The sequence below is a fragment of the Rhipicephalus microplus genome, unplaced genomic scaffold (genome assembly GCF_043290135.1).
Source record: "Rhipicephalus microplus isolate Deutch F79 unplaced genomic scaffold, USDA_Rmic scaffold_38, whole genome shotgun sequence".
Taxonomy (NCBI): Eukaryota; Metazoa; Arthropoda; class Arachnida; order Ixodida; family Ixodidae; genus Rhipicephalus; species Rhipicephalus microplus.
The window spans coordinates 3,274,781-3,297,992 of NW_027464611.1; the positions used below are offsets into that span (position 1 = coordinate 3,274,781).

General features: G+C 52.4%; 1 non-coding gene across 1 annotated transcript; it reads left to right on the plus strand.

Annotated features, from left to right (window-relative positions):
• Window positions 1–7,268: 7,268 nt before the first annotated feature.
• On the plus strand, window positions 7,269–7,345 carry TRNAN-GUU (transfer RNA asparagine (anticodon GUU)). Its single transcript has one exon. It is a non-coding gene; the product is annotated as a tRNA-Asn (tRNA).
• Window positions 7,346–23,212: the final 15,867 nt, after the last annotated feature.

The following is a 23,212-nucleotide window of genomic DNA, read 5'->3' on the forward strand; positions in this document are numbered from 1 at the left end:
CTGATAGCTTTGAAGATATGTTCTGATGATGGTGAGAGTATAGCAGGACTGTCTCCGTGGCGCAATCGGCTAGCGCGATCGGCTGTTAACCGAAAGGTTGGAGTTTCGAGCCCACCCGGTGGTGGTGCGGTGCTTTTTTTCCTTTGCGCTGATAGCTTTGAAGATATGTTCTGATGGTGGTGAGACTATAGCAGGACTGTCTCCGTGGCACAATTGGCTAGCGTGGTCGGCTGTTAACCGAAAGGTTGGAGGTTCGAGCCCTCCCGGGAGTGGTGTGTTGCTTTTTTTTCTTTGGGCTGATACCTTTGAAGATACGTTCTGATGGTGGTGAGAGTGGAACAGGACTGTCTCCGTGGCGCAATTGGCTAGCGCGTTCGGCCGTTAACCTAAAAGTTGGAGATTCGAGCCCACCCGGTGGTGGTGAGGCGCCTTTTTTCTATGGGCTGATAGCTTTGAAGACTTGTTCTGATGGTGGAGAGAGTGGAACAGGACTGTCTCCGTGGCGCAATTAGCTAGCGCGATCGGCTGTTAATCGAAAGGTTGGAGTTTCGAGCCCACCCGGTGGTGGTGTGTTGATTTTTTCTTTGCGCTGATAGCTTTGAAGATATGTTCTGATGGTGGTGAGTGTGGAGGAGGACTGTCTCCGGGGCGCAATTGGCTAGTGCGATCGGCTGTTAACCGAAATATTGGAGGTTCGAGCCCACCCGGTGGTGGTTCGGCGCTTTTTTTTCTTTGGGCTGATAGCTTTGAAGACATGTTCTGATGGTGGAGAGAGTGGAGGAGGACTGCCTCCGTGGCGCAATTGGCTAGCGCGATCAGCTGTTAACCGAAAGGTTGGAGGTTCAAGCCCACTCGGTGGTGGTGCGGCGCTTTTTTCCTTTGGGCGGTTAGCTCTGAAGAAATGTTCTGATGGTGGTGAGAGTGGAACAAGACTGTCTCCGTGGCGCAATTGCCTAGCGCGTTCGGCCGTTAACCGAAACGTGGGAGATTCAAGCCCACCCGGTGGTGGTGCGGCGCCTTTTTTTCTATGGGCTGATAGCTTTGAAGACATGTTCTGATGGTGGAGAGAGTGGAACAGGACTGTCTCCGTGGCACAATTAGCTAGCGCGATCGGCTTTAATCGAAAGGTTGGAGTTTCGAGCCCACCCGGTGGTGGTGTGTTGCTTCTTTCTTGCGCTGAAAGCTTTGAAGATATGTTCTGATGGTGATGAGAGTAGAGCAGGACTGTCTCCATGGCGCAATTGGCTATCGCGATGGGCTAATAACCAAAAGGTTGGAGTTTCGAGCCCACCCGGTGGTGGTGCGGCGCTTTTTTTTCTTTGGGCTGATAGCTTTGAAGATATGTTCTGATGGTGGTGAGAGTGGAGCAGTACTGTATCCGTGGCACAATTGGCCAGCGCGGTCGGCTGTTAACCGAAAGGTTGGAGGTTAGAGCCCTTCCGGGAGTGGTGTGTTGCTTTTTTTTCTTTGTGCTGATAGCTTTGAAGATATGTTCTGATGGTGATGAGAGTGGAGCAGGACTGTCTCCATGGCGCAATTGGCTATCGCGATGGGCTAATAACCAAAAGGTTGGAGTTTCGAGCCCACCCGGTGGTGGTGCGGCGCTTTTTTTTCTTTGGGCTGATAGCTTTGAAGATATGTTCTGATGGTAGTGAGAGTGGAGCAGGACTGTCTCCGTGGCGCAATCGGCTAGCGCGATCGGCTGTTAACCGAAAGGTTGGTGTTTCGAGCCCACCCGCTGGTGGTGCGGTGCTTTTTTTTCTTTGCGCTGATTCCTTCGAAGATACGTTCTGGTGGTGGTGAGAGTGGAACAGGACTGTCTCCGTGGCACAATTGGCTAGCGCGTTCGGCCGTTAACCGAATGGTTGGTGATTCGAGCCCACCCGGTGGTGGTGCGGCGCCTTTTTTTCTATGGGCTGATAGCTTTGAAGACATGTTCTGATGGTGGAGAGAGTGGAACAGGACTGTCTCCGTGGCGCAATTTGCTAGCGCGGTCGGCTGTTAACCGAAAGTTTTGAGGTTCGAGCCCTCCCGGGAGTGGTGTGTTGCTTTTTTTTCTTTGGGCTGATACCTTTGAAGATACGTTCTGATGGTGGTGAGAGTGGAGCAGGACTGTCTCCATGGCGCAATTGGCTATCGCGATGGGCTAATAACCAAAAGGTTGGAGTTTCGAGCCCACCCGGTGGCGGTGCGGCGCTTTTATTTCTTTGGGCTGATAGCATTGAAGATATATTCTGATGGTAGTGAGAGTGGAGCAGGACTGTCTCCGTGGCGCAATCGGCTAGCGCGATCGGCTGTTAACCGAAAGGATGGAGTTTCGAGCCCACCCGGTGGTGGTGCGGTGCTTTTTTTCCTTTGCGCTGATAGCTTTGAAGATATGTTCTGATGGTGGTGAGAGTATAGCAGGACTGTCTCCGTGGCACAATTGGCTAGCGCGGTCGGCTGTTAACCGAAAGGTTTGAGGTTCGAGCCCTCCCGGGAGTGGTGTGTTGCTTTTTTTTCTTTGGGCTGATACCTTTGAAGATACGTTCTGATGGTGGTGAGAGTGGAGCAGGACTGTCTCCATGGCGCAATTGGCTATCGCGATGGGCTAATAACCAAAAGGTTGGAGTTTCGAGCCCATCCGGTGGCGGTGTGGCGCTTTTATTTCTTTGGGCTGATAGCTTTGGAGATATGTTCTGATGGTAGTGAGAGTGGAGCAGGACTGTCTCCGTGGCGCAATCGGCTAGCGCGATCGGCTGTTAACCGAAAGGATGGAGTTTCGAGCCCACCCGGTGGTGGTGCGGTGCTTTTTTTCCTTTGCGCTGATAGCTTTGAAGATATGTTCTGATTGTGGTGAGAGTATAGCAGGACTGTCTCCGTGGCACAATTGGCTAGCACGGTCGGCTGTTAACCGAAAGGTTGGAGGTTCGAGCCCTCCCGGGAGTGGTGTGTTGCTTTTTTTTGGGCTGATACCTTTGAAGATACGTTCTAATGGTGGTGAGAGTGGAACAGGACTGTCTCCGTGGCGCAATTGGCTAGCGCGTTCGGCCGTTAACCGAAAGGTTGGTGATTCGAGCCCACCCGGTGGTGGTGCGGCGCCTTTTTTTCTATGGGCTGATAGCTTCGAAGACATGTCCTGATGGTGGAGAGAGTGGAACAGGACTGTCTCCGTGGCGCAATTAGCTAGCGCGATCGGCTGTAAATCGAATGGTTTGAGTTTCGAGCCCACCAGGTGGTGGTGTGTTGCTTTTTTCTTTGCGCTGATAGCTTTGAAGATATGTTCTGATGGTGATGAGAGTGGAGCAGGACTGTCTCCATGGCGCAATTGGCTATCGCGATGGGCTAATAACCAAAAGGCTGGAGTTTCGAGCCCACCCGGTGGTGGTGTGGCGCTTTTTTTTCTTTGGGCTGATAGCTTTGAAGATATGTTCTGATGGTGGAGAGAGTGGAGCAGGACTGTCTCCGTGGCGCAATCGGCTTGCGCGATCGGCTGTTAACCAAAAGGTTGGAGTTTCGAGCCCACCCGGTGGTGGTGCGGTGCTTTTTTTCCTTTCCGCTGATAGCTTTGAAGATATGTTCTGATGGTGGTGAGAGTATAGCAGGACTATCTCCGTGGCACAATTGGCTAGCGCGGTCGGCTGTTAACCGAAAGGTTGGAGGTTCGAGCCCTCCCGGGAGTGGTGTGTTGCTTATTTTTCTTTGTGCTGATACCTTTGAAGATACGTTCTGATGGTGGTGAGAGTGGAACAGGACTGTCTCCGTGGCGCAATTGGCTAGAGCGTTCGGCCCTTAATCGAAAGGTTGGAGATTCGAGCCCACCCGGTGGTGTTGCGGCGCCTTTTTTTCTATGGGCTGATAGCTTTGAAGACATGTTCTGATGGTGGAGAGAGTGGAGGAGGACTGTCTCCGTGGCGCAATTGGCTAGCGCGATCGGCTGTTAACCAAAAGGTTGGAGTTTCGAGCCCACTCGTGGTGTTGCGGCGCTTTTTTTTGGGCTGATAGCTTTGGAGATATGTTCTGATGGTGGTGACAGTGGAGCAGGACTGTCTCCGTGGCGCAATTGACTAGCGCGATCGGCTGTTAATCGAAAGGTTGGAGTTTCAAGCCCTCCCGGGAGTGGTGTGTGGATTTTTCTTTGCGCTGATAGCTTTGAAGATATGTTCTGATGGTGATGAGAGTGGAGCAGGACTGTCTCCATGGCGCAATTGGCTATCGCGATGGGCTAATAACCAAAAGGTTGGAGTTTCGAGCCCACCCGGTGGTGGTTCGGTGCTTTTTTTTCGTTGGGCTGATAGCTTTGAAGATATGTTCTGATGGTGGTGAGAGTATAGCAGGACTGTCTCCGTGGCACAATTGGCTAGCGCGGTCGGCTGTTAACCGAAAGGTTGGAGGTTCGAGCCCTCCCGGGAGTGGTGTGTTGTTTTTTTTCTTTGGGCTGATACCTTTGAAGATACGTTCTGATGGTGGTGAGAGTGGAACAGGACTGTCTCCGTGGCACAATTGGCTAGCGCGTTCGGCCATTAACCGAAAGGTTGGTGATTCGAGCCCACCCGGTGGTGGTGCGGCGCCTTTTTTTCTATGGGCTGATAGCTTTGAAGACATGTTCTGATGGTGGAGAGAGTGGAACAGGACTGTCTCCGTGGCGCAATTGGCTAGCGCCATCGGCTGTTAACCGAAAGGTTGGAGGTTCGAGCCCACCCGGTGGTGGTGCGCGCTTTTTTTTCTTTGGGCTGATAGCTTTGAAGATATGTTCTGATGGTGGTGAGAGTAGAGCAGGACTGTCTCGATGGCGCAATTGGCTTGCGCGATCGGCTCTTAACCGAAAGGTTGGAGATTCGAGCCCACCCAGTGGTGGTGCGGCGCCTTTTTTTCCATGGGCTGATAGCTTTGAAGACATGTTGTGATGGTGGAGAGAGTGGAGGAGGACTGTCTCCGTGGCGCAATTGGCTAGCGCGATCGGCTGTTAACCGAAAGGTTGGAGTTTCGAGCCCACCCCGTGGTGGTGCGGCGCTTTTTTTTCTTTGGGCTGATAGCTTTGGAGATATGTTTCGATGGTGGTAAGAGTGGAGCAGGACTGTCTCCGTGGCGCAATCGGCTAGCACGATCGGCTGTTAACCGAAAGGTTGGAGTTTCGAGCTTCCCGGTGGTGGTGCGGTGCTTTTTTTCCTTTGCGCTGATAGCTTTAAAGATATATTCTGATGGTGGAGAGAGTGGAACAGGACTGTCTCCGTGGCGCAATTGGCTATCGCGTTCGGCCGTTAACCGAAAGGTTGGTGATTCGAGCCCACCAGGTGGTGGTGCGGCGCCTTTTTTTCTATGGGCTGATAGCTTCGAAGACATGTCCTGATGGTGGAGAGAATAGAACAGGACTGTCTCCGTGGCGCAATTAGCTAGCGCGATCGGCTGTTAATCGAATGGTTTGAGTTTCGAGCCCACCAGGTGGTGGTGCGGCGCCTTTTTTTCTATGGGCTGATAGCTTCGAAGACATGTCCTGATGGTGGAGAGAGTGGAACAGGACTGTCTCCGTGGCGCAATTAGCTAGCGCGATCGGCTGTTAATCGAATGGTTTGAGTTTCGAGCCCACCAGGTGGTGGTGTGTTGCTTTTTTCTTTGCGCTGATAGCTTTGAAGATATGTTCTGATGGTGATGAGAGTGGAGCAGGACTGTCTCCATGGCGCAATTGGCTATCGCGATGGGCTAATAACCAAAAGGTTGGAGTTTCGAGCCCACCCGGTGGTGGTGTGGCGCTTTTTTTTCTTTGGGCTGATAGCTTTGAAGATATGTTCTGATGGTGGAGAGAGTGGGGCAGGACTGTCTCCGTGGCGCAATCGGCTTGCGCGATCGGCTGTTAACCAAAAGGTTGGAGTTTCGAGCCCACCCGGTGGTGGTGCGGTGCTTTTTTTCTTTTCCGCTGATAGCTTTGAAGATATGTTCTGATGGTGGTGAGAGTATAGCAGGACTATCTCCGTGGCACAATTGGCTAGCGCGGTCGGCTGTTAACCGAAAGGTTGGAGGTTCGAGCCCTCCCGGGAGTGGTGTGTTGCTTATTTTTCTTTGTGCTGATACCTTTGAAGATACGTTCTGATGATGGTGAGAGTGGAACAGGACTGTCTCCGTGGCGCAATTGGCTAGCGCGTTCGGCCCTTAATCGAAAGATTGGAGATTCGAGCCCACCCGGTGGTGTTGCGGCGCCTTTTTTTCTATGGGCTGATAGCTTTGAAGACATGTTCTGATGGTGGAGAGAGTGGAGGAGGACTGTCTCCGTGGCGCAATTTGCTAGCGCGATCGGCTGTTAACCAAAAGGTTGGAGTTTCGAGCCCACCCCGTGGTGTTGCGGCGCTTTTTTTTTGGCTGATAGCTTTGGAGATATGTTGTGATGGTGGTGACAGTGGAGCAGGACTGTCTCCGTGGCGCAATCGGCTAGCGCGATCGGCTGTTAACCGAAAGGTTGGTGTTTTGAGCCCACCCGGTGGTAGTGCGGTGCTTTTTTTTTCTTTGCGCTGATAGCTTTGAAGATATGTTCTGATGGTGGTGAGAGTATAGCAGGACTGTCTCCGTGGCACAATTGGCTAGCGCGGTCGGCTGTTAACCGAAAGGTTGGAGGTTCGAGCCCTCCCGGGAGTGGTGTGTTGCTTTTTTTTCTTTGGGCTGATACCTTTGAAGATACGTTCTGATGGTGGTGAGAGTGGAACAGGACTGTCTCCGTGGCGCAATTGGCTAGCGCGTTCGGCCGTTAACCGAAAGGTTGGTGATTCGAGCCCACCCGGGAGTGGTGTGTTGCTTTTTTTCTTTGGGCTGATACCTTTGAAGATACGTTCTCATGGTGGTGAGAGTGGAACAGGACTGTCTCCGTGGCACAATTGGCTAGCGCGTTCGGCCGTTAACCGAAAGGTTGGTGATTCGAGCCCACCCGGTGGTGGTGCGGCGCCTTTTTTTCTATGGGCTGATAGCTTTGAAGACATGTTCTGATGGTGGAGAGAGTGGAACAGGACTGTCTCCGTGGCGCAATTGGCTAGCGCCATCGGCTGTTAACCGAAAGGTTGGAGGTTCGAGCCCACCCGGTGGTGGTGCGGCGCTTTTTTTTCTTTGGGCTGATAGCTTTGAAGATATGTTCTGATGGTGGTGAGAGTAGAGCAGGACTGTCTCGATGGCGCAATTGGCTAGCGCGATCGGCTGTTAACCGAAAGGTTGGAGATTCGAGCCCACCCGGTGGTGGTGCGGCGCCTTTTTTTCCATGGGCTGATAGCTTTGAAGACATGTTGTGATGGTGAAGAGAGTGGAGGAGGACTGTCTCCGTGGCGCAATTGGCTAGCGCGTTCGGCTGTTAACCGAAAGGTTGGAGGTTCGAGCCCTCCCGGGAGTGGTGTGTTGCTTTTTTTTCTTTGTGCTGATACCTTTGAAGATACGTTCTGATGGTGGTGAGAGTGGAACAGGACTGTCTCCGTGGCGCAATTGGCTAGTGCGTTCGGCCCTTAATCGAAAGGTTGGAGATTCGAGCCCACCCGGTGGTGTTGCGGCGCCTTTTTTTCTATGGGCTGATAGCTTTGAAGACATGTTCTGATGGTGGAGAGAGTGGAGGAGGACTGTCTCCGTGGCGCAATTGGCTAGCGCGATCGGCTGTTAACCAAAAGGTTGGAGTTTCGAGCCCACCCCGTGGTGTTGCGGCGCTTTTTTTTTGGGCTGATAGCTTTGGAGATATGTTCTGATGGTGGTGACAGTGGAGCAGGACTATCTCCGTTGCGCAATTGACTAGCGCGATCGGCTGTTAATCGAAAGGTTGGAGTTTCAAGCCCTCCCGGGAGTGGTGTGTGGATTTTTCTTTGCGCTGATAGCTTTGAAGATATGTTCTGATGGTGATGAGAGTAGAGCAGGACTTTCTCCATGGCGCAATTGGCTATCGCGATGGGCTAATAACCAAAAGGTTGGAGTTTCGAGCCCACCCGGTGGTGGTTCGGTGCTTTTTTTTTCGTTGGGCTGGTAGCTTTGAAGATATGTTCTGATGGTGGTGAGAGTATAGCAGGACTGTCTCCGTGGCACAATTGGCTAGCGCGGTCGGCTGTTAACCGAAAGGTTGGAGGTTCGAGCCCTCCCGGGAGTGGTGTGTTGCTTTTTTTCTTTGGGCTGATACCTTTGAAGATACGTTCTGATGGTGGTGAGAGTGGAACAGGACTGTCTCCGTGGCACAATTGGCTAGCGCGTTCGGCCGTTAACCGAAAGGTGGGTGATTCGAGCCCACCCGGTGGTGGTGCGGCGCCTTTTTTTCTATGGGCTGATAGCTTTGAAGACATGTTCTGATGGTGGAGAGAGTGGAACAGGACTATCTCCGTGGCGCAATTGGCTAGCGCCATCGGCTGTTAACCGAAAGGTTGGAGGTTCGAGCCCACCCGGTGGTGGTGCGCGCTTTTTTTTCTTTGGGCTGATAGCTTTGAAGATATGTTCTGATGGTGGTGAGAGTAGAGCAGGACTGTCTCGATGGCGCAATTGGCTAGCGCGATCGTCTGTTAACCGAAAGGTTGGAGATTCGAGCCCACCCAGTGGTGGTGCGGCGCCTTTTTTTCCATGGGCTGATAGCTTTGAAGACATGTTGTGATGGTGGAGAGAGTGGAGGAGGACTGTCTCCGTGGCGCAATTGGCTAGCGCGATCGGCTGTTAACCGAAAGGTTGGAGTTTCGAGCCCACCCCGTGGTGGTGCGGCGCTTTTTTTTCTTTGGGCTGATAGCTTTGGAGATATGTTTCGATGGTGGTAAGAGTGGAGCAGGACTGTCTCCGTGGCGCAATCGGCTAGCACGATCGGCTGTTAACCGAAAGGTTGGAGTTTCGAGCCCACCCGGTGGTGGTGCGGTGCTTTTTTTCCTTTGCGCTGATAGCTTTAAAGATATATTCTGATGGTGGTGAGAGTATAGCAGGACTGTCTCCGTGGCGCAATTGGCTATCGCGATGGGCTAAGAACCAAAAGGTTGGAGTTTCGAGCCCACCCGGTGGTGGTGTGGCGCTTTTTTTTTCTTTGGGCTGATAGCTTTGAAGATATGTTCTGATGGTGGAGAGAGTGGAGCAGGACTGTCTCCGTGGCGCAATCGGCTTGCGCGATCGGCTGTTAACCAAAAGGTTGGAGTTTCGAGTCCACCCGGTGGTGGTGCGGTGCTTTTTTTCCTTTCCGCTGATAGCTTTGAAGATATGTTCTGATGGTGGTGAGAGTAGAGCATGACTATCTCCGTGGCACAATTGGCTAGCGCGGTCGGCTGTTAACCGAAAGGTTGGAGGTTCGAGCCCTCCCGGGAGTGGTGTGTTGCTTTTTTTTCTTTGTGCTGATACCTTTGAAGATACGTTCTGATGATGGTGAGAGTGGAACAGGACTGTCTCCGTGGCGCAATTGGCTAGCGCGTTCGGCCCTTAATCGAAAGGTTGGAGATTCGAGCCCACCCGGTGGTGTTGCGGCGCCTTTTTTTCTTTGGGCTGATAGCTTTGAAGACATGTTCTGATGGTGGAGAGAGTGGAACAGGACTGTCTCCGTGGCGCAATTGGCTAGCGCCATCGGCTGTTAACTGAAAGGTTGGAGGTTCGAGCCCACCCGGTGGTGGTGCGCGCTTTTTTTTCTTTGGGCTGATAGCTTTGAAGATATGTTCTGATGGTGGTGAGAGTAGAGCAGGACTGTCTCGATGGCGCTATTGGCTAGCGCGATCGGCTGTTAACCGAAAGGTTGGAGATTCGAGCCCACCCAGTGGTGGTGCGGCGCCTTTTTTTCCATGGGCTGATAGCTTTGAAGACATGTTGTGATGGTGGAGAGAGTGGAGGAGGACTGTCTCCGTGGCGCAATTGGCTAGCGCGATCGGCCGTTAACCGAAAGGTTTGTGATTCGAGCCCACCCGGTGGTGGTGCGGCGCCTTTTTTTCTATGGGCTGATAGCTTCGAAGACATGTCCTGATGGTGGAGAGAGTGGAACAGGACTGTCTCCGTGGCGCAATACGCTAGCGCGATCGGCTGTTAATCGAATGGTTTGAGTTTCGAGCCCACCAGGTGGTGGTGTGTTGCTTTTTTCTTTGCGCTGATAGCTTTGAAGATATGTTCTGATGGTGATGAGAGTGGAGCAGGACTGTCTCCATGGCGCAATTGGCTATCGCGATGGGCTAATAACCAAAAGGTTGGAGTTTCGAGCCCACCCGGTGGTGGTGTGGCGCTTTTTTTTCTTTGGGCTGATAGCTTTGAAGATATGTTCTGATGGTGGAGAGAGTGGAGCAGGACTGTCTCCGTGGTGCAATCGGCTTGCGCGATCGGCTGTTAACCAAAAGGTTGGAGTTTCGAGCCCACCCGGTGGTGATGCGGTGCTTTTTTTCCTTTCCGCTGATAGCTTTGAAGATATGTTCTGATGGTGGTGAGAGTATAGCAGGACTATCTCCGTGGCACAATTGGCTATCGCGGTCGGCTGTTAACCGAAAGGTTGGAGGTTCGAGCCCTCCCGGGAGTGGTGTGTTGCTTTTTTTTCTTTGTGCTGATACCTTTGAAGATACGTTCTGATGATGGTGAGAGTGGAACAGGACTGTCTCCGTGGCGCAATTGGCTAGCGCGTTCGGCCCTTAATCGAAAGGTTGGAGATTCGAGCCCACCCGGTGGTGTTGTGGCTCCTTTTTTTCTATGGGCTGATAGCTTTGAAGACATGTTCTGATGGTGGAGAGAGTGGAGGAGGACTGTCTCCGTGGCGCAATTGGCTAGCGCGATCGGCTGTTAACCAAAAGGTTAGAGTTTCGAGCCCACCCCGTGGTGTTGCGGTGCTTTTTTTTGGGCTGATAGCTTTGGAGATATGTTCTGATGGTGGTGACAGTGGAGCAGGACTGTCTCCGTGGCGCAATTGACTAGCGCGATCGGCTGTTAATCGAAAGGTTGGAGTTTCAAGCCCTCCCGGGAGTGGTGTGTGGCTTTTTTCTTTGCGCTGATAGCTTTGAAGATATGTTCTGATGGTGATGAGAGTGGAGCAGGACTGTCTCCATGGCGCAATTGGCTATCGCGATGGGCTAATAACCAAAAGGTTGGAGTTTCGAGCCCACCCGGTCTTGGTGCGACGCTTTTTTTTCTTTGGGCTGATAGCTTTGAAGATATGTTCTGATGGTAGTGAGAGTGGAGCAGGACTTTCTCCGTGGCGCAATCGGCTAGCGCGATCGGTTGTTAACCGAAAGGTTGGTGTTTCGAGCCCACCCGGTGGTGGTGCGGTGCTTTTTTTTTCTTTGCGCTGATAGCTTTGAAGATATGTTCTGATGGTGCTGAGAGTATAGCAGGACTGTCTCCGTGGCACAATTGGCTAGCGCGGTCGGCTGTTAACCGAAAGGTTGGAGGTTCGAGCCCTCCCGGGAGTGGTGTGTTGCTTTTTTTTCTTTGGGCTGATACCTTTGAAGATACGTTCTGATGGTGGTGAGAGTGGAACAGGACTGTCTCCGTGGCGCAATTGGCTAGCGCGTTCGGCCGTTAACCGAAAGGTTGGTGATTCGAGCCCACCCGGTGGTGGTGCGGCGCCTTTTTTTCCATGGGCTGATAGCTTTGAAGACATGTTGTGATGGTGGGGAGAGTGGAGGAGGACTGTCTCCGTGGCGCAATTGGCTAGCGCGATCGGCTGTTAACCGAAAGGTTGGAGGTTCGAGCCCTCCCGGAAGTGGTGTGTTGCTTTTTTTTCTTTGTGCTGATACCTTTGAAGATACGTTCTGATGGTGGTGAGAGTGGAACAGGACTGTCTCCGTGGCGCAATTGGCTAGCGCGTTCGGCCCTTAATCGAAAGGTTGGAGATTCGAGCCCACCCGGTGGTGTTGCGGCGCCTTTTTTTCTATGGGCTGATACCTTTGAAGATACGTTCTGATGGTGGTGAGAGTGGAGCAGGACTGTCTCAATGGCGCAGTTGGCTATCGCGATGGGCTAATAACCAAAAGTTTGGAGTTTCGAGCCCACCCGGTGGTGGTGCGGCGCTTTTTTTTCTTTGGGCTGATAGCTTTGAATATATGTTCTGATGGTGGTGAGAGTATAGCAGGACTGTGTCCGTGGCACAATTGGCTAGCGCGGTCGGCTGTTAATCGAAAGGTTGGAGGTTCGAGCCCTCCCGGGAGTGGTCTGTTGCTTTTTTTTGGGCTGATACCTTTGAAGATACGTTCTGATGGTGGTGAGAGTGGAACAGGACTGTCTCCGTGGCGCAATTGGCTAGCGCGTTCGGCCATTAACCGAAAGGTTGGTGATTCGAGCCCACCCGGTGGTGGTGCGGCGCCTTTTTTTCTATGGGCTGATAGCTTCGAAGACATGTCCTGATGGTGGAGAGAGTGGAACAGGACTGTCTCCGTGGCGCAATTAGCTAGCGCGATCGGCTGTTAATCGAATGGTTGGAGTTTCGAGCCCACCAGGTGGTGGTGTGTTGCTTTTTTCTTTGCGCTGATAGCTTTGAAGATATGTTCTGATGGTGATGATTGTGGAGCAGGACTGTCTCCATGGCGCAATTGGCTATCGCGATGGGCTAATAACCAAAAGGTTGGAGTTTCGAGCCCACCCGGTGGTGGTGTGGCGCTTTTTTTTCTTTGGGCTGATAGCTTTGAAGATATGTTCTGATGGTGGAGAGAGTGGAGCAGGACGGTCTCCGTGGCGCAATCGGCTTGCGCGATCGGCTGTTAACCAAAAGGTTGGAGTTTCCAGCCCACCCGGTGGTGGTGCGGTGCTTTTTTTCCTTTCCGCTGATAGCTTTGAACATATGTTCTGATGGTGGTGAGAGTATAGCAGGACTATCTCCGTGGCACAATTGGCTAGCGCGGTCGGCTGTTAACCGAAAGGTTGGAGGTTCGAGCCCTCCCGGGAGTGGTGTGTTGCTTTTTTTTCTTTGTGCTGATACCTTTGAAGATACGTTCTGATGATGGTGAGAGTGGAACAGGACTGTCTCCGTGGCGCAATTGGCTAGCGCGTTCGGCCCTTAATCGAAAGGTTGGAGATTCGAGCCCACCCGGTGGTGTTGCGGCGCCTTTTTTTCTATGGGCTGATAGCTTTGAAGACATGTTCTGATGGTGGAGAGAGTGGAGGAGGACTGTCTCCGTGGCGCAATTGGCTAGCGCGATCGGCTGTTAACCAAAAGGTTGGAGTTTCGAGCCCACCCCGTGGTGTTGCGGCGCTTTTTTTTTCGGGCTGATAGCTTTGGAGATATGTTCTGATGGTGGTGACAGTGGAGCAGGACTGTCTCCGTGGCGCAATCGGCTAGCACGATCGGCTGTTAACCGAAAGGTTGGAGTTTCGAGCCCACCCGGTGGTGGTGCGGTGCTTTTTTTCCTTTGCGCTGATAGCTTTAAAGATATATTCTGATGGTGGTGAGAGTATAGCAGGACTGTCTCCGTGGCGCAATTGGCTATCGCGATGGGCTAATAACCAAAAGGTTGGAGTTTCGAGCCCACCCGGTGGTGGTGTGGCGCTTTTTTTTTCTTTGGGCTGATAGCTTTGAAGATATGTTCTGATGGTGGAGAGAGTGGAGCAGGACTGTCTCCGTGGCGCAATCGGCTTGCGCGATCGGCTGTTAACCAAAAGGTTGGAGTTTCGAGCCCACCCGGTGGTGGTGCGGTGCTTTTTTTCCTTTCCGCTGATAGCTTTGAAGATATGTTCTGATGGTGGTGAGAGTATAGCAGGACTATCTCCGTGGCACAATTGGCTAGCGCGGTCGGCTGTTAACCGAAAGGATGGAGGTTCGAGCCCTCCCGGGAGTGGTGTGTTGCTTTTTTTTCTTTGTGCTGATACCTTTGAAGATGCGTTCTGATGATGGTGAGAGTGGAACAGGACTGTCTCCGTGGCGCAATTGGCTAGCGCGATCGGCTGTTAACCGAAAGGTTGGAGGTTCGAGCCCACCCGGTGGTGGTGCGCGCTTTTTTTTCTTTGGGCTGATAGCTTTGAAGACATGTTCTGATGGTGGAGAGAGTGGAGGAGGACTGTCTCCGTGGCGCAATTGGCTAGCGCGATCGGCTGTTAACCAAAAGGTTGGAGTTTCGAGACCACCCCGTGGTGTTGCGGCGCTTTTTTTTTTGGGCTGATAGCTTTGGAGATATGTTCTGATGGTGGTGACAGTGGAGCAGGACTGTCTCCGTTGCGCAATTGACTAGCGCGATCGGCTGTTAATCGAAAGGTTGGAGTTTCAAGCCCTCCCGGGAGTGGTGTGTGGATTTTTCTTTGCGCTGATAGCTTTGAAGATATGTTCTGATGGTGATGAGAGTGGAGCAGGACTTTCTCCATGGCGCAATTGGCTATCGCGATGGGCTAATAACCAAAAGGTTGGAGTTTCGAGCCCACCCGGTGGTGGTTCGGTGATTTTTTTTTCGTTGGGCTGATAGCTTTGAAGATATGTTCTGATGGTGGTGAGAATATAGCAGGACTGTCTCCGTGGCACAATTGGCTAGCGCGGTCGGCTGTTAACCGAAAGGTTGGAGGTTCGAGCCCTCCCGGGAGTGGTGTGTTGCTTTTTTTCTTTGGGCTGATACCTTTGAAGATACGTTCTGATGGTGGTGAGAGTGGAACAGGACTGTCTCCGTGGCACAATTGGCTAGCGCGTTCGGCCGTTAACCGAAAGGTTGGTGATTCGAGCCCACCCGGTGGTGGTGCGGCGCCTTTTTTTCTATGGGCTGATAGCTTTGAAGACATGTTCTGATGGTGGAGAGAGTGGAACAGGACTATCTCCGTGGCGCAATTGGCTAGCGCCATCGGCTGTTAACCGAAAGGTTGGAGGTTCGAGCCCACCCGGTGGTGGTGCGCGCTTTTTTTTCTTTGGGCTGATAGCTTTGAAGATATGTTCTGATGGTGGTGAGAGTAGAGCAGGACTGTCTCGATGGCGCAATTGGCTAGCGCGATCGTCTGTTAACCGAAAGGTTGGAGATTCGAGCCCACCCAGTGGTGGTGCGGCGCCTTTTTTTCCATGGGCTGATAGCTTTGAAGACATGTTGTGATGGTGGAGAGAGTGGAGGAGGACTGTCTCCGTGGCGCAATTGGCTAGCGCGATCGGCTGTTAACCGAAAGGTTGGAGTTTCGAGCCCACCCCGTGGTGGTGCGGCGCTTTTTTTTCTTTGGGCTGATAGCTTTGGAGATATGTTTCGATGGTGGTAAGAGTGGAGCAGGACTGTCTCCGTGGCGCAATCGGCTAGCACGATCGGCTGTTAACCGAAAGGTTGGAGTTTCGAGCCCACCCGGTGGTGGTGCGGTGCTTTTTTTCCTTTGCGCTGATAGCTTTAAAGATATATTCTGATGGTGGTGAGAGTATAGCAGGACTGTCTCCGTGGCGCAATTGGCTATCGCGATGGGCTTATAACCAAAAGGTTGGAGTTTCGAGCCCACCCGGTGGTGGTGTGGCGCTTTTTTTTTCTTTGGGCTGATAGCTTTGAAGATATGTTCTGATGGTGGAGAGAGTGGAGCAGGACTGTCTCCGTGGCGCAATCGGCTTGCGCGATCGGCTGTTAACCAAAAGGTTGGAGTTTCGAGCCCACCCGGTGGTGGTGCGGTGCTTTTTTTCCTTTCCGCTGATAGCTTTGAAGATATGTTCTGATGGTGGTGAGAGTAGAGCATGACTATCTCCGTGGCACAATTGGCTAGCGCGGTCGGCTGTTAACCGAAAGGTTGGAGGTTCGAGCCCTCCCGGGAGTGGTGTGTTGCTTTTTTTTCTTTGTGCTGATACCTTTGAAGATACGTTCTGATGATGGTGAGAGTGGAGCAGGACTGTCTCCGTGGCGCAATTGGCTAGCGCGTTCGGCCCTTAATCGAAAGGTTGGAGATTCGAGCCCACCCGGTGGTGTTGCGGCGCCTTTTTTTCTTTGGGCTGATAGCTTTGAAGACATGTTCTGATGGTGGAGAGAGTGGAACAGGACTGTCTCCGTGGCGCAATTGGCTAGCGCCATCGGCTGTTAACTGAAAGGTTGGAGGTTCGAGCCCACCCGGTGGTGGTGCGCGCTCTTTTTTCTTTGGGCTGATAGCTTTGAAGATATGTTCTGATGGTGGTGAGAGTAGAGCAGGACTGTCTCGATGGCGCTATTGGCTAGCGCGATCGGCTGTTAACCGAAAGGTTGGAGATTCGAGCCCACCCAGTGGTGGTGCGGCGCCTTTTTTTCCATGGGCTGATAGCTTTGAAGACATGTTGTGATGGTGGAGAGAGTGGAGGAGGACTGTCTCCGTGGCGCAATTGGCTAGCGCGATCGGCCGTTAACCGAAAGGTTTGTGATTCGAGCCCACCCGGTGGTGGTGCGGCGCCTTTTTTTCTATGGGCTGATAGCTTCGAAGACATGTCCTGATGGTGGAGAGAGTGGAACAGGACTGTCTCCGTGGCGCAATACGCTAGCGCGATCGGCTGTTAATCGAATGGTTTGAGTTTCGAGCCCACCAGGTGGTGGTGTGTTGCTTTTTTCTTTGCGCTGATAGCTTTGAAGATATGTTCTGATGGTGATGAGAGTGGAGCAGGACTGTCTCCATGGCGCAATTGGCTATCGCGATGGGCTAATAACCAAAAGGTTGGAGTTTCGAGCCCACCCGGTGGTGGTGTGGCGCTTTTTTTTCTTTGGGCTGATAGCTTTGAAGATATGTTCTGATGGTGGAGAGAGTGGAGCAGGACTGTCTCCGTGGTGCAATCGGCTTGCGCGATCGGCTGTTAACCAAAAGGTTGGAGTTTCGAGCCCACCCGGTGGTGGTGCGGTGCTTTTTTTCCTTTCCGCTGATAGCTTTGAAGATATGTTCTGATGGTGGTGAGAGTATAGCAGGACTATCTCCGTGGCACAATTGGCTAGCGCGGTCGGCTGTTAACCGAAAGGTTGAAGGTTCGAGCCCTCCCGGGAGTGGTGTGTTGCTTTTTTTTCTTTGTGCTGATACCTTTGAAGATACGTTCTGATGATGGTGAGAGTGGAACAGGACTGTCTCCGTGGCGAAATTGGCTAGCGCGTTCGGCCCTTAATCGAAAGGTTGGAGATTCGAGCCCACCCGGTGGTGTTGCGGCGCCTTTTTTTCTATGGGCTGATAGCTTTGAAGACATGTTCTGATGGTGGAGAGAGTGGAGGAGGACTGTCTCCGTGGCGCAATTGGCTAGCGCGATCGGCTGTTAACCAAAAGGTTAGAGTTTCGAGCCCACCCCGTGGTGTTGCGGTGCTTTTTTTTGGGCTGATAGCTTTGGAGATATGTTCTGATGGTGGTGACAGTGGAGCAGGACTGTCTCCGTGGCGCAATTGACTAGCGCGATCGGCTGTTAATCGAAAGGTTGGAGTTTGAAGCCCTCCCGGGAGTGGTGTGTGGCTTTTTTCTTTGCGCTGATAGCTTTGAAGATATGTTCTGATGGTGATGAGAGTGGAGCAGGACTGTCTCCATGGCGCAATTGGCTATCGCGATGGGCTAATAACCAAAAGGTTGGAGTTTCGAGCCCACCCGGTGGTGGTGCGACGCTTTTTTTTCTTTGGGCTGATAGCTTTGAAGATATGTTCTGATGGTAGTGAGAGTGGAGCAGGACTTTCTCCGTGGCGCAATCGGCTAGCGCGATCGGTTGTTAACCGAAAGGTTGGTGTTTCGAGCCCACCCGGTGGTGGTGCGGTGCTTTTTTTTTCTTTGCGCTGATAGCTTTGAAGATATGTTCTGATGGTGGTGAGAGTATAGCAGGACTGTCTCCGTGGCACAATTGGCTAGCGCGGTCGGCTGTTAACCGAAAGGTTGGAGGTTTGAGCCCTCCCGGGAGTGGTGTGTTGCTTTTTTTTCTTTGGGCTGATACCTTTGAAGATACGTTCTGATGGTGGTGAGAGTGGAACAGGACTGTCTCCGTGGCGCAATTGGCTAGCGCGTTCGGCCGTTAACCGAAAGGTTGGTGATTCGAGCCCACCCGGTGGTGGTGCGGCGCCTTTTTTTCTATGGGCTGATAGCTTTGAAGACATGTTCTGATGGTGGAGAGAGTGGAACAGGACTGTCTCCGTGGCGCAATTGGCTAGCGCGTTCGGCCGTTAACCGAAAGGTTGGTGATTCGAGCCCACCCGGTGGTGGTGCGGCGCCTTTTTTTCTATGGGCTGATAGCTTTGAAGACATGTTCTGATGGTGGAGAGAGTGGAACAGGACTGTCTCCGTGGCGCAATTGGCTAGCGCCATCGGCTGTTAACCGAAAGGTTGGAGGTTCGAGCCCACCCGGTGGTGGTGCCCGCTTTTTTTTCTTTGGGCTGATAGCTTTGAAGATATGTTCTGATGGTGGTGAGAGTAGAGCAGGACTGTCTCGATGGCGCAATTGGCTAGCGCGATCGGCTGTTAACCGAAAGGTTGGAGATTCGAGCCCACCCAGTGGTGGTGCGGCGCCTTTTTTTCCATGGGCTGATAGCTTTGAAGACATGTTGTGATGGTGGAGAGAGTGGAGGAGGACTGTCTCCGTGGCGCAATTGGCTAGCGCGATCGGCTGTTAACCGAAGTGTTGGAGTTTCGAGCCCACCCCGTGGTGGTGCGGCGCTTTTTTTTCTTTGGGCTGATAGCTTTGGAGATATGTTTCGATGGTGGTAAGAGCGGAGCAGGACTGTCTCCGTGGCGCAATCGGCTAGCACGATCGGCTGTTAACCGAAAGGTTGGAGTTTCGAGCCCACCCGGTGGTGGTGCGGTGCTTTTTTTCCTTTGCGCTGATAGCTTTAAAGATGTATTCTGATGGTGGTGAGAGTATAGCAGGACTGTCTCCGTGGCGCAATTGGCTATCGCGATGGGCTAATAACCAAAAGGTTGGAGTTTCGAGCGCACCCGGTGGTGGTGCGGCGCTTTTTTTTCTTTGGGCTGATAGCTTTGAAGATATCTTCTGATGGTGGTAAGAGTGGAGCAGGACTGTCTCCGTGGCGCAATCGGCTAGCGCGATCGGCTGTTAACCGAAAGGTTGGAGATTCGAGCCCACCCGGTGGTGGTGCGGTGCTTTTTTTCCTTTGCGCTGATAGCTTTGAAAATATGTTCTGATGGTGGTGAGAGTATAGCAGGATTGTCTCCGTGGCACAACTGGCTAGCACGGTCGGCTGTTAACCGAAAGGTTTCAGGTTCAAGCCCTCCCGGGAGTGGTGTGTTGCTTTTTTTTCTTTGGGCTGATACCTTTGAAGATATGTTCTGATGGTGATGATTGTGGAGCAGGACTGTCTCCATGGCGCAATTGGCTATCGCGATGGGCTAATAACCAAAAGGTTGGAGTTTCGAGCCCACCCGGTGGTGGTGTGGCGCTTTTTTTTCTTTGGGCTGATAGCTTTGAAGATATGTTCTGATGGTGGAGAGAGTGGAGCAGGACGGTCTCCGTGGCGCAATCGGCTTGCGCGATCGGCTGTTAACCAAAAGGTTGGAGTTTCGAGCCCACCCGGTGGTGGTGCGGTGCTTTTTTTCCTTTCCGCTGATAGCTTTGAACATATGTTCTGATGGTGGTGAGAGTATAGCAGGACTATCTCCGTGGCACAATTGGCTAGCGCGGTCGGCTGTTAACCGAAAGGTTGGAGGTTCGAGCCCTCCCGGGAGTGGTGTGTTGCTTTTTTTTCTTTGTGCTGATACCTTTGAAGATACGTTCTGATGATGGTGAGAGTGGAACAGGACTGTCTCCGTGGCGCAATTGGCTAGCGCGTTCGGCCCTTAATCGAAAGGTTGGAGATTCGAGCCCACCCGGTGGTGTTGCGGCGCCTTTTTTTCTATGGGCTGATAGCTTTGAAGACATGTTCTGATGGTGGAGAGAGTGGAGGAGGACTGTCTCCGTGGCGCAATTGGCTAGCGCGATCGGCTGTTAACCAAAAGGTTGGAGTTTCGAGCCCACCCCGTGGTGTTGCGGCGCTTTTTTTTCGGGCTGATAGCTTTGGAGATATGTTCTGATGGTGGTGACAGTGGAGCAGGACTGTCTCCGTGGCGCAATCGGCTAGCACGATCGGCTGTTAACCGAAAGTTTGGAGTTTCGAGCCCACCCGGTGGTGGTGCGGTGCTTTTTTTCCTTTGCGCTGATAGCTTTAAAGATATATTCTGATGGTGGTGAGAGTATAGCAGGACTGTCTCCGTGGCGCAATTGGCTATCGCGTTGGGCTAATAACCAAAAGGTTGGAGTTTCGAGCCCACCCGGTGGTGGTGTGGCGCTTTTTTTTTCTTTGGGCTGATAGCTTTGAAGATATGTTCTGATGGTGGAGAGAGTGGAGCAGGACTGTCTCCGTGGCGCAATCGGCTTGCGCGATCGGCTGTTAACCAAAAGGTTGGAGTTTCGAGCCCACCCGGTGGTGGTGCGGTGCTTTTTTTCCTTTCCGCTGATAGCTTTGAAGATATGTTCTGATGGTGGTGAGAGTATAGCAGGACTATCTCCGTGGCACAATTGGCTAGCGCGGTCGGCTGTTAACCGAAAGGTTGGAGGTTCGAGCCCTCCCGGGAGTGGTGTGTTGCTTTTTTTTCTTTGTGCTGATACCTTTGAAGATACGTTCTGATGATGGTGAGAGTGGAACAGGACTGTCTCCGTGGCGCAATTGGCTAGCGCGATCGGCTGTTAACCGAAAGGTTGGAGGTTCGAGCCCACCCGGTGGTGGTGCGCGCTTTTTTTTCTTTGGGCTGATAGCTTTGAAGATATGTTCTGATGGTGGTGAGAGTAGAGCAGGACTGTCTCGATGGCGCAATTGGCTAGCGCGATCGGCTGTTAACCGAAAGGTTGGAGATTCGAGCCCACCCAGTGGTGGTGCGGCGCCTTTTTTTCCATGGGCTGATAGCTTCGAAGACATGTCCTGATGGTGGAGAGAGTGGAACAGGACTGTCTCCGTGGCGCAATTAGCTAGCGCGATCGGCTGTTAATCGAATGGTTTGAGTTTCGAGCCCACCAGGTGGTGGTGTGTGGCTTTTTTCTTTGCGCTGATAGCTTTGAAGATATGTTCTGATGGTGATGAGAGTGGAGCAGGACTGTCTCCATGGCGCAATTGGCTATCGCGATGGGCTAATAACCAAAAGGTTGGAGTTTCGAGCCCACCCGGTGGTGGTGTGGCGCTTTTTTTTCTTTGGGCTGATAGCTTTGAAGATATGTTCTGATGGTGGAGAGAGTGGAGCAGGACTGTCTCCGTGGCGCAATCGGCTTGCGCGATCGGCTGTTAACCAAAAGGTTGGAGTTTCGAGCCCACTCGGTGGTGGTGCGGTGCTTTTTTTCCTTTCCGCTGATAGCTTTGAAGATATGTTCTGATGGTGGTGAGAGTAGAGCAGGACTGTCTCGATGGCGCAATTGGCTAGCGCGATCGGCTGTTAACCGAAAGGTTGGAGATTCGATCCCACCCAGTGGTGGTGCGGCGCCTTTTTTTCCATGGGCTGATAGCTTTGAAGACATGTTGTGATGGTGGAGAGAGTGGAGCAGGACTGTCTCCGTGGCGCAATCGGCTAGCACGATCGGCTGTTAACCGAAAGGTTGGAGTTTCGAGCCCACCCGGTGGTGGTGCGGTGCTTTTTTTCCTTTGCGCTGATAACTTTAAAGATATATTCTGATGGTGGTGAGAGTATAGCAGGACTGTCTCCGTGGCGCAATTGGCTATCGCGATGGGCTAATAACCAAAAGGTTGGAGTTTCGAGCCCACCCGGTGGTGGTGCGGCGCTTTTTTTTCTTTGGGCTGATAGCTTTGAAGATATGTTCTGATGGTGGTAAGAGTGGAGCAGGACTGTCTCCGTGGCGCAATCGGCTAGCGCGATCGGCTGTTAACCGAAAGGTTGGAGTTTCGAGCCCACCCGGTGGTGGTGCGGTGCTTTTTTTTCTTTGCGCTGATAGCTTTGAAGATATATTCTGATGGTGGTGAGAGTATAGCAGGATTGTCTCCGTGGCACAACTGGCTAGCACGGTCGGCTGTTAACCGAAAGGTTTGAGGTTCAAGCCCTCCCGGGAGTGGTGTGTTGCTTTTTTTTCTTTGGGCTGATACCTTTGAAGATACGTTCTGATGGTGGTGAGAGTGGAGCAGGACTGTCTCCATGGCGCAATTGGCTATCGCGATGGGCTAATAACCAAAAGGTTGGAGTTTCGAGCCCACCAGGTGGTGGTGTGTGGCTTTTTTCTTTGCGCTGATAGCTTTGAAGATATGTTCTGATGGTGATGAGAGTGGAGCAGGACTGTCTCCATGGCGCAATTGGCTATCGCGATGGGCTAATAACCAAAAGGTTGGAGTTTCGAGCCCACCCGGTGGTGGTGTGGCGCTTTTTTTTCTTTGGGCTGATAGCTTTGAAGACATGTTCTGATGGTGGAGAGAGTGGAACAGGACTGTCTCCGTGGCGCAATTGGCTAGCGCGTTCGGCCGTTAACCGAAAGGTTGGTGATTCGAGCCCACCCGGTGGTGGTGCGGCGCCTTTTTTTCTATGGGCTGATAGCTTTGAAGACATGTTCTGATGGTGGAGAGAGTGGAACAGGACTGTCTCCGTGGCGCAATTGGCTAGCGCCATCGGCTGTTAACCGAAAGGTTGGAGGTTCGAGCCCACCCGGTGGTGGTGCCCGCTTTTTTTTCTTTGGGCTGATAGCTTTGAAGATATGTTCTGATGGTGGTGAGAGTAGAGCAGGACTGTCTCGATGGCGCAATTGGCTAGCGCGATCGGCTGTTAACCGAAAGGTTGGAGATTCGAGCCCACCCAGTGGTGGTGCGGCGCCTTTTTTTCCATGGGCTGATAGCTTTGAAGACATGTTGTGATGGTGGAGAGAGTGGAGGAGGACTGTCTCCGTGGCGCAATTGGCTAGCGCGATCGGCTGTTAACCGAAGTGTTGGAGTTTCGAGCCCACCCCGTGGTGGTGCGGCGCTTTTTTTTCTTTGGGCTGATAGCTTTGGAGATATGTTTCGATGGTGGTAAGAGCGGAGCAGGACTGTCTCCGTGGCGCAATCGGCTAGCACGATCGGCTGTTAACCGAAAGGTTGGAGTTTCGAGCCCACCCGGTGGTGGTGCGGTGCTTTTTTTCCTTTGCGCTGATAGCTTTAAAGATGTATTCTGATGGTGGTGAGAGTATAGCAGGACTGTCTCCGTGGCGCAATTGGCTATCGCGATGGGCTAATAACCAAAAGGTTGGAGTTTCGAGCGCACCCGGTGGTGGTGCGGCGCTTTTTTTTCTTTGGGCTGATAGCTTTGAAGATATGTTCTGATGGTGGTAAGAGTGGAGCAGGACTGTCTCCGTGGCGCAATCGGCTAGCGCGATCGGCTGTTAACCGAAAGGTTGGAGATTCGAGCCCACCCGGTGGTGGTGCGGTGCTTTTTTTCCTTTGCGCTGATAGTTTTGAAAATATGTTCTGATGGTGGTGAGAGTATAGCAGGATTG